The following is an 8,920-nucleotide window of genomic DNA, read 5'->3' on the forward strand; positions in this document are numbered from 1 at the left end:
AGGAATTAGGGTTAGGGTTAGGGTTTGGGTTAGTGCTCATTTGGGGACCGTGGTTAGGATTAGGTTTAGGGTTAAGGCTAGTGTTTGGGTTAGGGTTAGGGTTAATGATAGGTTTTGGGTCAGGGTTAGGGTTATGCTTTGTGTTAAGGTTCGGTTAGGGTTAGGGTTAGGGTTAAGGTTCAGTTTACATTTAGGGTCAGGATTCACTTTCTGGCTAAGTGTAAGGTTAGGGTTAGTGTTTGGGTTAGGCGCGCTTTCAGATGAGACTTACCAGTACCTGTGATAGGGTTAGGTTTAGGATTAGGTTTAGGGTTAGGATTAGGGTTAGGGTTAGGGAGGCAATAGGTTTAGGGTCAGGGTTAATGTTAGGGCTAGGGTTAGGGTTAAGGTTAGGGCTAGGGTTAGGTTTAGGATTAGGTTCGGGTTAGTGTTATGGTTAGGATAGGGCTAGGGTTAGTGTCAGGATTGGGGTTAGGACTAGGGTTAGTTTTAGGGCTAGGGTTAGGTTAAATTCTAGATTTTGGGATTAGGGCTTGGGTTAGGGTGAGGGCTAGGTTTGGTGAGGTTGGCTTAGAGTTAGGTTTAGGGTTACGGTTAAGGTTAGTCCTAGGGTTAGGGTTAAGGTTAGGTTTAGGGCTAGCATTAGGGTTTGCGTTAGGTTTAAGGTTAGCTTTAATGTTAGGGTTAGGGCTAGGTTTATGGTTAGGGCTGGGTTAGGGATAGGGTTAGGGTCAGGTTAAGGGCTAGTGTTAGCGCTAGGGTTAGGATTAGGGTTAGGGTTAGAGTTAGAGCTATGGTTAGATTTAGGGTTAGGGTTAGGGTTAGGGTTAGGGTTGATGTGATGATTAGGGTTAGGGCTAGGGTCAGAGTTAGGTTATGGTTTAATGTTTAGGTTCAGTTTAGGTTTCGGGTTTTGGTTTGGTTTCAGATTGTGGTTAAGGTGGCGGTTAGTGTTAGGGTTAGACAAATTTTCAGAAGAGACTTACCAGTACCTGCGATCGCGTTTGGTTTACGGTTAGGGTTAGTGTTAGGGTTAGGGTAAGGGAGCTGATAGGGTTTGGGTTAGGAATAGTATTTGGGTTAGGTTTATAGTTAGGGCCAGAGTTAGTGTCAGGTTAAGGGCTAGTGTTAGCGCTAGGGTTAGGGTTAGAGTTAGGGCTAGGGATAGAGCTAGGGCTAGGGTTATGGTGAGGGTTAGGGTTAGGGTTTGGATTTAGGTTAGGATTAGGGCAAGGGATAGAGCTAGGGTTAGGGCTAGGGCTGGTGTTGGGGTTAGGTCTAGGGATAGGGATAGGGTTATGGTGAGGGTTAGGTTTAGGGTTAGGGTTTGGATTTGGGATAGGTTTAGGGCTAGGGTTAGGGCTAGGGATAGGGATAGACTTATGGTTCGGGTTAGGGTTGGGAATTGGGTTAGGTTTAGTCTAGGATTAGGGCTAGGGGTAGGGTTATGGTGAGGGTTAGGTTTAGGGCAAGGCTTAGGGTTAGGGCTAGGGATAGGACTAGGGTTAGGGCTAGTGCTGGAGTTTGGGTTAGGGCTAGGGTTAGGGTGAGGGTTAGGGTTAGGGCTAAGGACAGGGTGTGAGTTAAGGTTTGGTTTAGGTTTAGGGTTAGGGTTAGCGCTAAGTTTACGGTAAAGTTTAAGTTTAGGGTTAGTGTTAGGGTCAGGCAAGTTTTCAGAAGAGACTTACCACTACCTGCCAGGGTTAGGTATGCGATTCGGTTAGAGTTAGGGTTAGGACTAGTGTTTTGGTTAGGGCTACGGTTAGGGTTAGGGTTAAGGCTAGGGTTAGGGTTAGGGTTAGGGTTAGGATTAGGGCTGTGGTTATGGTTAGCATTAGGCTTAGTGTTAGGGTTACAGCTAGGTTTAGGTTGTGGGGTTATAATTAGGGTTAGGGTTACGGTTAGGGTTCGGGTTAGGGATGTGGTTCGGGGTTAGGATGAGGGCTCGGTTTAGGTTTCAGTTTAGGTTTAGGGCTTGGGTTAGGGCTAAGGTTAGGGTTATGGTTGGGGTTAGGGTTAGGTTTAGTGCTAGTGTCAGGGTTAGGTTGAGTGTTTGGACTAGGTTTTGAGTTAGGGTTTGAGTTAGGATTAGGGTTAGGTTTGGGGCTAGGTTTATGGTTAGGCTAGGTCTAGTTCTAGGGTTACGCGAGTGTTAGGGCTAGGGTTCGGTTTATAGTTAGTGCTAGGTTTAGGTTTAGGGTTAGGGCTAGGATTAGGCTTAGGGCTAGGGCTGGGGTTCCAGTCAGGGCTATTGTTATGGTGTGGGTTAGGGTTAGGCTTTGGATTTGGGTTAGTGTTAAGGTTAGGATGAGGGTCAGGGTTAAGGATAGGGTTTGGATTTGGGTTAGGGTTAGGGTATGGATTAGGGGTAGGGTTAGTGTTCGGGATAGAGCTAGGGTTAGGGCTAGGACTGGGGTTAGGGTTAGGGCTAGGTGTAGAGCTGGAATTTGGGTTTGGTCGATAGGGATAGGGTTCAGGTTAGGCTTTGGGGTTAAGGTTAGGTTTAGTGTTATGGTTAAGGCTAGGGTTAGGGTTAGGGTTAGGTTTAGGGCTAGGATTAGGGTGAAGGTTAGGATTACAGTTAGGGTTAGGGTAAGGGTTAGGGTTAGAGCTCAGGTTAAGTTTCAGTTTAGGTTTAGGGTTAGGGTTCGGTTTCAGGCTAGGGTTAAGGTTCGGGTTTGTGTTAGGGTTAGGCGAGTTTTCAGACGCGTCATACCACTTCCTGCGATAGGGTTAGGGTTAGGGTTAGTGTTAGGGTTCGGGTTTGGGATAGGGCTAGGGTTAGGGTTCGTGTTATGTCCAGGGTTAGGGTTAGGGATGCGATTCGGTTAGGGTTAGGGTTATGTCTAGGGTTAGGGTTAGGGTTAGGTATGCGATTTGGTAAGGGTTCGGATTAGGGTTAGTGTTATGGTTAGGGCTAGGGTTAGGGTTCTGGTTAGGGCTAGGGTTAGGGCTAAGGTTCAGTATATGTTTAGGGTTAGCTTTAGGGCTTAGGCGAGGACTCGGGTTAATGTTTGGTTTAGATTTAGGTTTAGGTTTTGGGTTAGTGTTCAGTTTCAGGCTAGGGTTAGGGTAAGGGTTAGGGTTAGGGTTAGGTTTAGTGTTAAGGTTCAGTTTAGGTTTCGGGTTTGGGTTCGGTTTCATACTGTGGTTAATGTTAGGGTTAATGTTAGGGTTCGGTGAATTTTCAGAAGTGTCTTACCTGTTCCTGCGATCGGGTTAGGGTTAGGGTTAAGATTTGGGTTAGGGCTAGGGTTAGGGCTAGGTTTAGGTTAAAGGTTGGGGTTAGGGTTTGGTATAGGGCTAGGGTTAGATTTGGGGTTAGGGTTTGGTTTAGGGTTAGGGTTAGGGTTAGGTTTAGGGTTAGATTTAAGTTTAGGTTTAGGGTTAGGGCTAGTGTTAGGGTTATGGCTCGGGTTAGTGTTCGGGTTAGGGCTAAGGTAAGGGTTAGGGCTAGGTTTTGATTTGGGTTAGGTTTAAGTTTAGGGATCTGGTTAGGGGTTAGGAGTCTGTTTAGGGTCCGGGTTAGGGCTAGGGTTAGGGCCAATGTTAGAATTAGAGTTAGGTTTGGGGTTAGGGTTATTGCTGGTGCTAGTGTTATGGGTATGTTTAGGGTTAGGGCTAGGTTTAGACTTAGGGTTAGAGTTAGTAATGGGGTTAAGGGTTAGGGCTAGAATTAGGGTTTGGGTTAGGGTTAGTGCTAGGGTTAAGGCGCGGTCAGGGGTTAGGTTTAGGTCAAGATTTAGGATTAGAGTTAGGGTTAAGGTTTGGAATGGGGTTAGGGGCTAGGGTTAGTGTTAGGGTTAGGGTTTGGGTGTGGTATAAATTTAGGGCTAGGGTTTGGGTGAGGGTTAGGGTTGGGGTTAGGGTTAGGGTTAATGTTAGGTTTTGGGATAGGGCTAGTGTTAAGGTTAGGGCTAGTTTTAGAGCTTGGGTAAATGTTAGGTTTAAGGTTAGGGTTAAGTTTAGGGCTAGGGTTAGGTTTAGGGTTAGGATTAGGTCTAGGGTTCAGGCTGGGCTTGGGTTAGGGTTAGGGATAGGGCTGGGGTTGGGGTTAGAGCCAGGTTTAGACTTTATACCCTTAAGGTTAGTAGAGGTTTAGGGTTATGGGATAGGGCTAATGTTAAAATTAGGGTTAGGTTTAGGGCTTGGGTAAATGTTAGGGTTAGGGTTTGGCTTTAGGTTAGGGTTAAATCTAGGGCTAGGGTTTGGGCTGGGTTTGGGTTAGGGTTAGGGATAGGTCTAGGTTTCGGGTTGTGGCTGGTTTTAGGATTAGGTTTAGGGTTAGGGTTAGGGTTAGGTTAGAGTTAGGTTTAGGGTTAGGGTTCGGGTTAGGATTACGGTTAAGGTTAGGATAAGGGCTAGGGTCAGAGCTTGGGTAAAGTTTCGGTTTAGATTTAAGCTTAGGGTATGGTTTCAGGCTAGGGTTAAGGTTCGGGTTAGTGTTAGGGTTAGGCGAGTTTTTAGAAGTGTCTTACCAGTTCCTGCTATAGGGTTAGGGTTAGGGTTTGGGATAGGGCTAGGTTTAGGGTTAGGATTAGTGTTAGGGTTAGAGTTACGGCTAGGGTTAGGGTTAGGGATGGGGTTGAGGGGTTAGGGTTAGGGTTATGCTTAGGGTTAGGGCTCGGTTTAGGTTTCAGTTTAGGGTTAGACTTGTGTTAGGGCTAAGGTTAAGGTTATGGTTGGGCTTAGGGCTGGGGTTAGTGCTAGTGTTCGGGTTAGGTGTAGTGTTAGGGCTAGGTTTAGAGTTAGGGTTAGGGTTAGTAGAGGTTTAGGGTTCGGGCTCAGGTTAGGATCAGGGCTAGGGTTTGGGCATTGGTTAAGTCGCGGTCAGGGGTTAGGGTTAGGTCGAGGATTAGGGTTAGGGTTAGGGTTCGGAATGGGGTTGGGGTTAGAGTTAGGGTCAGGGTTGATGTTGGGATTTGGGTTAGAGTTAGTGTTAGGGTTAGAGTTAGGGTTAGGTTAGGGTTTGGGTCAGGTTTAAGTTAAGGCTAGGGTTTGGTTGAGGGCTGCGGTTAGGGTTAGGGTTGGGGTTAATGATTAGGGTTAGGTTTAGGTTGTGGGTAAATGTTAGGGTTAGGGTTAAATTTAGGGTTTGCATTATGTTTATGGTTAGGTTTATGGTTAGTGTTAGGTTTAGGATTAGGGTTAAGGTTTGGGTTAGGGTTAGGGCTAGGTTTTGGGCTGGGCTTGGGTTAGGGTTAGGGTTCGAGTTGAGGCTGGGTTTAGGATTAGGGTTAGGGTTAGGGTTAGAGTCAGGTTTTGGGCTAGGGTTAGGGTTAAGATTTGGATTACGGTTAGGGTTAGGATAATGGTTAGGGTTAGAGCTTGGGTAAAGTTTCGGTTTAGGTTTAGGGTTATGGTTCAGTTTCAGGCTAGGGTTAAGGTTTGGGTTAGTGTTAGGGTTAGTTGAGTTTTCAGAAGTGTCTTACCAGTTCCTGTGATAGGGTTAGGGTTAGGGTTAGGGTTTGTGATAGGGCTAGGTTTAGGGTTAGGGTTAGTATTAGGGTTAGGGTTACGGCTAGGGTTAGGGTTAGGGATGGGGTTGGGGGGTTAGGGTTAGGGTTATGTTTAGGGTTAGCGCTCGGTTTAGGTTTCAGTTTAGGGTTAGGGCTTGGGTTAGGGCTAAGGTTAAGCTTATGGTTGAGGCTAGGGCTAGTGTTAGGGTTAGTGCTCGTGTTCGGGTTATGTTGAGGCTTAGGTCTAGGTTTGGAGTTAGGGTTTGGGTTAGGAGTAGAGTTAGGTTTAGGGCTAGGTTTCGGGTTAGGTCTAGGTTTAGGGTTAGGACTAGGGAATAGGGCTGGGGTTCCGGTCAGGGCTACGGTTATGGCGAGGATTAGTGTACGGGTTTGGATTTGGGTTAGGGTTAGGGTTAGGGTTAGGATTAGGGTTAGGGCTAGGGATAGAGCTTGGGTTATGGCTAGGGCTAGGGCTGCGGATGGGGTTAGGGCGAAGGTTAGGTTTAGGATTAGCGTTTAGATTTGGGTTGGGTTAGAGTATGGATTATTAGGTTTAGGTTCAGGGCTATGTTTAGGGTTAGGCTGGGGTTATGGCTAGGGTTAGGGCTAGGGCTTGAGTTAGCTTTAGGCTTAGGGTTAGGGTTACGGCTAGGTTTAGGTATAGGATTAGAATTAGGGTCTGGGTTACGGTTAGGATTTAGGTTAGGGATGGGGTTTGGGGTTAGGTTTAGGGCTCGGTTTCAGGTTATGGTTAGGGTTAGGATTCGGGTCAGGGTTAGGTTTAGGGTTAGGGCTCGGTTTAGGTTTAGGGCTTTGTTTATGTTTCAGGTTAGGGTTAGGGCTTGCGTTAGGGCTAAGGTTAGGGTTATGGTTAGGGTAAGGGCTAGTGCTAGTGTTAGGGTTAGGGTGAGGGCTAGGGCTGCGTTTAGAGTTATGGTTTGGGTTAGGATTATGGTTAGGTTTAGGGCTAGGTTTAAGTTTAGGGCTAAGACTAGTTCTAGGTTTACGGTGACTGTTAGATTTAGGGTTCGTTTTATGGTTAAGGCTATGGTAAGGTTTAAAGGTAGGGCTAGGATTAGGGTTAGGCCTAGGGTTAGGGTAACAGTTAGGGCTAGGTTTAGGTTTAGGGTTAGGGGTAGGGCTAGGGATAGGGCTCGGGTTAGGGCTAGGGCCTGAGTTCCTGTTAGGGCTAGGGTTAGGGTAAGGTTTTGGGTTAGGGGTAAGGTTAGGGTTAGGGTTAAGGTTCAGTTTAGTTTTAAGGTTAGGTTTCGGTTTCAGGCTAGGTTAAGTTTAGGGTTAGTGTTAGGGTCAGGTGAGTTTTCAGAAGAGACTTACTGCGATAGCGTTAGGGTTAGGGTTAGGGAAGGCTTAGGTATACGATTCGGTTATGGTTAGGGCTAGGGTTAGAGATAGGGTTAGGCTTAGGGCTAGGTTTAGGGTTAGGGTTAGGATCACGGCTAGGGTTATGGTTAGCGTTAGGCTTAGGGTTAGGGGTACGGTTAGGTTTAGGTTTAGGGTTAGAATTAGTGTTAGGGACACGGCTAGTGTTCAGGTTAGGTATGAGGTTAGAGGTTTGGGTTAGGTCTCCATTTAGGGTTAGGGCTCAGTTTAGGTTTCAGTTTAGGGTTAGGGCTAGATTTAGGGTAAGGGCTAGGTCTAGTTCTAGGGTGACGCTGAGTGTTAGGGTTAGGTTTCAGTTTATTGTTAGGGTTAGGGCTAGGATTAAGGCTAGGGCTAGGGTTAGGGTAACGGTTATGGCTAGTTTTAGGGTTAGGGCTACGGATAGAGCTAGGGTTAGGGCTAGGGCTGTGGTTGGGGTTGGGGTTAGGGCTAGTGTTAGGGTGAGGGTTAGGGCTAAGGATAGGGTTTGGATTTGGGTTAGGGTTAGGGTTAGGGCTAGGGTTAGGGTGAGGGTTAGGGTTAGGCATAGGGTTTGGATTTGGGATAGGGTTAGGGTTAGGGTTAGGGTTAGGGTTAGGGTTTGGATTTCGGTTAGGGTTAGGGTTTGGATTTGGGATAGGGTTAGGGTTAGGGTTAGGGTTAGGGTTTGGATTTGGGATAGGGTGAGCGATAGGGTTAGGGTTAGGGTTTGGTTTAGGGTTATGTCTTGTGTTAGTGTTGGGTTTAGGGTTCGGGTTTGGGTTTGGGCTAAGGCTCAGGTTAGGGTTAGGGTTAGGGTTAGTGCTAGGTTCAAGGTTAGGATTAATGTTAGGTTTTGTGTTATGTTTAATGTTAGGTTTAGGTTAGGACTTGGGTTAGGGTATGGGTTAGGGTTAGGGTTAGGATTTGGGCGCAGGTTAATGTTAGGGTAGGGTTAAGTCTACGGTTTGGATTAGGGTTCGGGTTAATGTTAGGGTTAGCATTAGGTTCAGGTTTAGGGTTAGGGTTAGGTTTGGGGTTAGGCTCTATTTGCCATGCCCCCTTTTCTCCTCCTGATTTCCTTCTTAAATATACTCCTATTTACTCAGGGATCCTTCCTGCACACACTTGACAAAATCTGCTCCATCCAAACTATTTGCACTAAGGAGGTCCCAATCAATATTAGTGATGTTGAAGTCGCCCATGACAACAACCTGTTACCTCTGCACCTTTCCAAAATCTGCCTCCCAATCTGCTCCTCCATGTCTCTGTTGCTGTTGGGGCGTCTATAGAGAACTCCTAATAACATGACTGCTCCTTCCTGTTCCTGACTTACTCCCATACTGACTTTGTAGGCAAACCCTCCTCGATGACCTCTCTTTCTGCAGCAGTAATACTATCCCCGATTCGCAATGTCACTCCCCCACCACTTTGACCTCCTTCTCTGCTCCTGTTAAAACATCAAAACCCTGGAATATCCAACAACGATTCCTGTCGCTGTGATGATGAGGATGTGCTGGTGTTGGACCGGGGTGGACAAGGACAAAGGAGTGTTCCATCCCAGTCGGAGAACGCTTCAGCGGTCCAGGACATGCGGCCTCGGATCTTCGGGTGACCATCCTCCGAGGTGGACTTCAGGATACGCAACAACTCCGAGTGACTGAGCAGAGACTGTCAGCCAAGTTCGGAACCCATGAGCATGGCCTCCACCAGGACCTGGGGTTTATGTCATACTACAGATGACCCCACTACACTATACACTCTCACAACACACTCACACATAAGTACACCTACACATACACTCTTGCATGCTCACACACTCACACAAACCCCCTCTCATACACACGGCCTCTCTCTCTCTCTCAGACCAACACACATACACCCCCCAAACTCACACCCACACCCTCTCACAGACTTATACTCTGTCACACACTCTACCAAGCATGCACACATGCACACACATGCACGCACACATCCACACTTGCACTCCCTCCCACACACACACACTCTCACACTCTCTCTCACATACACACGCGCGCACACTCTCTCTTTCTCTCTCACATGCACGCACACACACATATAAGTCTATGGGATGAATTTGC

This window comes from Chiloscyllium punctatum, chromosome 48 (genome assembly GCF_047496795.1).
Source record: "Chiloscyllium punctatum isolate Juve2018m chromosome 48, sChiPun1.3, whole genome shotgun sequence".
Classification (NCBI taxonomy): Eukaryota; Metazoa; Chordata; class Chondrichthyes; order Orectolobiformes; family Hemiscylliidae; genus Chiloscyllium; species Chiloscyllium punctatum.